Below are 6,843 nucleotides of genomic sequence, written 5' to 3' on the forward strand. Positions count from 1 at the left end.
TTTGATGGAAGTATAGAAACAAGTTGATTATATTGACAAAGATGTAAAATCAAGCCATAAGCTCACTTCTATATAAAGAGTAGAATCATGCCATAAAAAAAAACCTGATTCTTTGAAAGATTATAATACATAAGAATTTTTATTTCTACCAATTAAAAAATAAATTATGAATTTAAAATATATCTTTAAGAAGAATCTTGCCAACAATGGTTCTATTGAACATTTTAAAGCATGATTTGTTACAAAGTGTTTTACTTAGATAAAAAAAAGTCTTAATTATTAAGATATTTTTGTATTAGATATATGTCTTGTAATAATTTTTGCTATTCTTGATTGAAAGATGTTATTATTTGATATTATTTCACCTTATTTGAATAGTGAATCTAATTAAGAAGACATCTATATGAAAATTCTAAAAGGATTGGAGGTTCTACTTAAATACAAAGATAAGGTGTTATAATTACTAAAGACCTTGTATGACATGAAGCAATCTAGACAAAGATAGAATAAGAATTTAGATGGATTTTTACTGAATCGTTGTTGAAAGTACTCAAAGTTAGACCCTTATTTGTATACAATGTATATTGAGGGATTAATTCTTACATTCATTATTTATATTGATGATTTACTAATCAATGATAAGAACTTTGAGATCCTTTCAAAATACAAGGATGAATTATAAGACCATTGTAAGATGAAAGACCTTAGTGAATCTAGTCATGTCTTTTATATTGATTTTTTATAAGGCAAAAAAAATATTACTACTAATTTGAGGCAAACTAAGTACATTTGTCAAAAGCTATAAGAATTTGAAATGAAAGAAGCTAATAAAGTTGTGATACTAATGGTACAAGGTCATCTCATTAAGTATGAAAATGACAATCTTTTGAATATATAAGATGTAAAGCTTTAAATTTATTATTGTATCTTGTAAATAGTAGAAGATACAACCTTATATTTTCTTATCAATACTTTCTTCAATACATGGCACAATTATGTATTTTACATTAACAATGGATGAAAAAAATATTTTATTACTTATAAAAAATAAAATATTTAGTATTATAGTATGGAGGCAAAAAAAACAAGTTTGCAACTTATGGGCTATAGTAATATAAATAGAGCAAGTTTTATGGAGACATGTCATTTAGTGGGCAGTTATATATTTATATTGAAAGGTGTAATTATCATTTAGTTAAGCAAAAAGCAATCATTAGTTTTTATTTTATCAACAAAAGATACTTCCTGAATTCTGCATTGGTAATGGATAAGCTCTCATTAGCAAATTCACAAATTTGCTTCCTAATCAGATCTTTTAAACTGGTTTTGAGGTGTGAACAAAGTCGTTCAAAATAGGTTCTTTCATTTATACATTCAGCTCATGTGCCATCGACTTTTGTTTAGAAATAATCATATGAGGAGATCTGTGGATTCCATACTAACTGTTACAAAAACCAAATGTATTATGAAACATGATGGATATCATTCATTGCAAATGAAATGTGCCTGTGTTGTATTATATGAAACTTTTCTTGAGAATGCACTTAGCACGTGGCTGTAGAAAGTAGAAAGAATATTGTAATAACAAGATTTTAATTCTAAGAGAATCCTAAATAACTCCAATTAAATCTTAAAAATGCTAATCAAACTTCAATCAATCTGAAGAAACCTCAAAGAAATTAGAAAAGAAGCATAAAAAAATCCTAAAGAAATTCAAAAGAAGTATTAAAATAAAATCCAAAATATATTTTAAATAAATTCCAACCAAATCTCATTTTGACCGTAGTTAAAATCTTAATAGTCCTTACTTAAACCCTAAGTCAAATCCTAATTAAATCCTAAAAAAACTCTAAATTCTAACCAATTCTTAAATCCTAAACCAACCCTAATCAATTTGATTTAATCCTAAGGTACTTAGAACCTCAATATCTAATAATTATATCATTGATCTTACTTAAGATTTTACATGCCTTTCAACGACTAAATTGGCAATAACCACAAAAAATTTGAAAAAGATGGAACTTACAAAATAGGAGATCAATCCTAAATTCCACTTAGATGTTGGCCGGCCTCTTACTCCAATCTGAATGTCAAACTTCTAATGCCAATATTTCCTTTTTAAATCATTGAATTACCTCCAAAATATAGTTAAATTGTAGAAAATCAAGTCTAATCTCTACATAAAAAAAATTCACTTTAATCCAATTAATAGATTGCTAAAGATCTTAAAAATACTCACTAATTCTAAAATTCCAATTTCTAAGACCTTGTCCTATAAAAACCTTTACACACTTTGATCTTATTATTTGATTGATCCCAAAATTTGCACACATACTAATAACGAAAACACCAACACATTATCCAAAAATTACTTATACATATACCGCAAAACTCAAGAAACTATCAATTTTTTAAACTTAATTTTATTTTTCAAAATCTAATCCAACCAAGAACATCACTAATTTTGAAAATCTTCCAAAATCTGAATATTAACTCGATTGACATAAAACCAACACTGATTTTTATTTATTTATTTATTTATTTTACTAATTTTCTCTTTAATTCCATTCTTTGATCTACAAAAGAATCCCAAAGTTATTGTAGGTATGTAGTTTTGTGCATCAATGTTTGAATTCGACTTAGGTTGATAACCAATCCTCTTCAAGTATCAATATTTTGTAATTTGAAGTAATTTTTGTTTGAACCTATTTATAAGTCCATTCTTAACATGTCTATATCAATTACTTATCTCATTTACTTTGATTTGAGGCATTTTATGCTCCTATAACCAAATAAGAGCCCCTTCTCTACAAGACATCTTTAAGACTAAACTTTTTATTACCTTCCTATCATTTATCCTTATTTTTCTACCACATCTTTTTATTACGCTCTTCTATAACAAAATCCATGTTTTTATTTTTCACCATCTAGTCATGTTACTATACAACACTAGGAGCCAAAGAGAGGGCACTTCCAGTGTTTTAGTTAAGAATTGGATAAATCATAGCTTTTGGTGCATATAATATGGGACATTCAACACTTTTCTTTCAAAAGTGGGACTTAATTCTCTATTAAATCAAGACCTAAGATATCTCTAAAAATTAGAAACTTATTTCTATGAAGAGGTTTTGTAAAGTTGTATGTTGCCATGTACTCCATGAGACAATACTCCAAACCAATTTGTCATTTTTTTACACATTCCCTAATAAAATGATGTTTTATATTCCAATGCTTTGTATGACCATGGTATACTAGATTCTTGGCAATAACAATGGCATTGTAGTTATCTTTATAAATAAAAATCCTTTCCACATCAAGAATGTCATAATCCTTAAGTACTTTGTGAAGTTACAAAGTCTCTCTTGTTACAGCAACCAAAGTTGTATACTTTGCCTTTGTTGACAAAATAAAACTAAAGATTAATTTTTGCTTGATTAAGTGATAATTTCTCCATCCAATATAATTGCATAATCTTCTATTGAACAACACGTCTCCACACAACTTGATTTATCTGCATTATAGTAGCCTATAGGTCACAAATTTGCTTCATTTCTTCTATACTGCAATATCAAATATTTTGTTTCTTGCAAGTAATGAAATATTCATTTGATTCCTTACTAATGTGAAACATATGGATGTGCTATGTATTGAGCAAAGTTTTGACAAGCAAATGCAATGTCATATCTTGTACCATTTGTAAGATATAATAATAAAATTAATATTTTTTGATAAAGCTTCATATCTTTTGCATCTAAAAGATTATCATTCTCATGCTTAGTGACATTACTTCATACCATTGGTGTAGCAACTACCTTTTTATCTTTCATTCCAAATTCTTCCAACTTTTGACAAACGTACTTATTATGGCTCAAACTAGTAGTACCATTTTTCTTATCTCATAAAAAATCAATGCAAAGAAAATCACTAGATTCACCAACATCTTTTATCTTGTAACACTCTTGCAATTCATCTTTGCATTTCACAAGGATTTTTAAGTTCTTGCTACTAATAAGTATGTCATTGACATAGATAATTAGTGTAAGAACTCGTCCTTCAATGTATATTTTTTTTACAAACAAAGTTCTGATTTTAAATGATCCCAATGAAGATCCAATAAAGATGTATCCAAATTCTCATTCCATCCACATCTCGATAGCTTTAAACCAAATAAAGTATTTAGTAATTCTTATACCTTGCCTTTGTATTTTGATAGAACTTCTAATCTTTCCAAAAACTTCATATAAATATCTTCTTTTCTAAGTTCATTATTTAAATAAGCTGAAATAACATGAAGTTACAACATATTTCAATTAAAGATAGTAGTGATGTATTACATGTGTTCTTGCTTAAGAATGCATTGGACACTTAACTATAGAAGAAAAGTACAAATGTAATAAAAATCCCACTAAGTCTAATAGAATATTAAGTAAACTTGAAATAAACCTTAATAATCCTAATCAAACTTTAATCAATCAAAAATAAATTTAAAAGAAGTCATAATAAAAATACAAAGAAGTCCTAAATTAATCTCAAAAAAAAAAAAACTTTAATGAAATAATAATAATATTAAAAAAATATTAGAAGTAGAATCTTTTAAAAAAACAAAAAAGAATTCTAAAGAAACATTAAAAATAAAAATCCTAAATAAATCCTAAATAAATTCTAATCAAATCTTAATTTAATCTTAACTAAAATTCTAATGAACTTTAATCAAATCTTAAGTCAAAGCCTAATTATTTGTAGATCTACTATCAAATTCATAAATTTCTTCTAAATATAAATCCTTTTTTTTATTTTACAAAATCAAATTTATAAAAAACAATCCGAAATTTAAAAAAATATTATAAATTTATTATAAATTAAAATTACTCAAAAATAATATTCAAAAAAATCCTTTAAATTCTTCTCTCAAATTTCACTCTCTAATTTGTAAAAAAGTCCTAGAATCACCATAGGTACATAGTTTTGCACCTTGGAATTTGATTTTGACTCAAATTGACAACTCATCTTCTTTGAGTATCAATTTTTGGTAATTTGAGATAAGTTTTATTTTAACCTATTATTAATTCTCTCTTAAACATGTCTATATCAATTTCTTATCTTTTTTATTTTGATTTGATTCATTTATGCTATTATAAAATAAATAGGAGTCTTTTTTACAAAAGGTAATATTAAGTCTAAATTTTTTAATATATTTTTATAATTTATCATTATTTTTTTATTATATCTTTTTATTAGATTCTTCTATAATAACATAAATTTTTTTTATTTTTTACCATATAATTGTAGTATCACATGATAGTAGCAATTGCAATAAATATGCAAATTGTTGCAAGGTGAGCAATTAGTGAAAAGTTTCTTAGTAATCAAGACCCTTCACTTGAGTAAAATATTTTGCAATCAATTATGCTTTAAAACATTTAATGGAGCCAACACAAGCGAAAAAATTCTTAAAAATTAATTTTAAATCTATAGCCTTCTTACTATTGGATAAAAATAAAAATTCCAATATATTATAATCTTCAAAAGAATTGAATTTTTCCTTCATGGAATGACTCCATTCTTTACAAAAATGTGAATTCATGGAATTATTCCATTCTTTGCAAAAAAATGAATTCATGGCTTGCACAATAGTCTCTAATTTTGCATATTCATCAATATAAACCACATCCACTATTTTAATCAATAAGTCATAATATCTTCAAATTATATGTACATGATGGATTAGAAAAAAGAAAATGATTTTATTCTTCATGTACATATAATCTTGAAGCTTGTGTAGGATTTAATTAGAATACAAGATTTTTTTTGGATTTGATTAAGATTTAATTAAGATTTGATTAAGATTTAATTAATATTTTATTAAAATTTGTCTAAATTTTGATTAGGATTTATTAGGATTGATTTAAGATTTATGATTCTATTAGGATTTGATATAGGATTTGATTAAGATTCAATTAGGATTTGACTTAGGTTTGAATTAGGATTTAAATTAAGATTTAATCCAGAATTTGATTAAGATTTATTTGGATTTTAATTAGGATTAAATTAAGATTTTATTAGGATTTATTTAGGATTTATTTAAATTTTTTATTTTTAATATTTCTTTAGGATTCTTTGTTGTTTCTTTAAAAGTTTCTATTTCTAATATTTCTTTAAGATTATTGTTATTCCTTTAAAGGTTTATTTTTTTTATTTCTTTAAAAATTTTTCTTATTATTTTTTGAGATTAATTTAGGAATTTTTTGTGTTTCTTTTATAACTTCTTTTAAATTTATTTTGAATTGATTAAAATTTGATAAAGATTATTAAGATTTATTTAAAGTTTATTTAAGACTCTATTAAACTTAGTAGGATTATTGTTGTATTTTTACTTATCTTTCACAACAAAGTGCCCAATATATTCTCAAGCAAGAATACATGCAATAAGATATAAGTCGTGAATCCAATGTAAAAGCTTGAGGTAGGAGGTATTAGAGGTTGCTTATTTTTATTTTTATTTAAAAAAGAATAAAAGCAAGAGTTTTGAAGGAGCTATAAGAGGAGCTTTAAGTAGAGCTTTTACTAGGATTTCTACTAAAAGACAAAGTATGTACATGGATCCAATGATTACAAGCATGTTTCAAGCTTTTAAATTATCTATGCAATAATAATAAAGCAATGATTGCAAAGAAGCTTTGGCAATCAAAGCATTAGAAGTAGTGGACAACAAGGTTGATCAATTTGATGGAAGAGACATTTCAAAATATTTAAGATGTTATATATGAGAAATGAAACTAAATTAGATTTCTACTACCACTTATAATATTTGTTGAGTTAATGTACATGATGGATTGGATGTTT

The sequence above is a fragment of the Physcomitrium patens genome, chromosome 2 (assembly GCF_059467195.1).
Source record: "Physcomitrium patens ecotype Gransden chromosome 2, ASM5946719v1, whole genome shotgun sequence".
In the NCBI taxonomy this organism is placed as follows: domain Eukaryota; kingdom Viridiplantae; phylum Streptophyta; class Bryopsida; order Funariales; family Funariaceae; genus Physcomitrium; species Physcomitrium patens.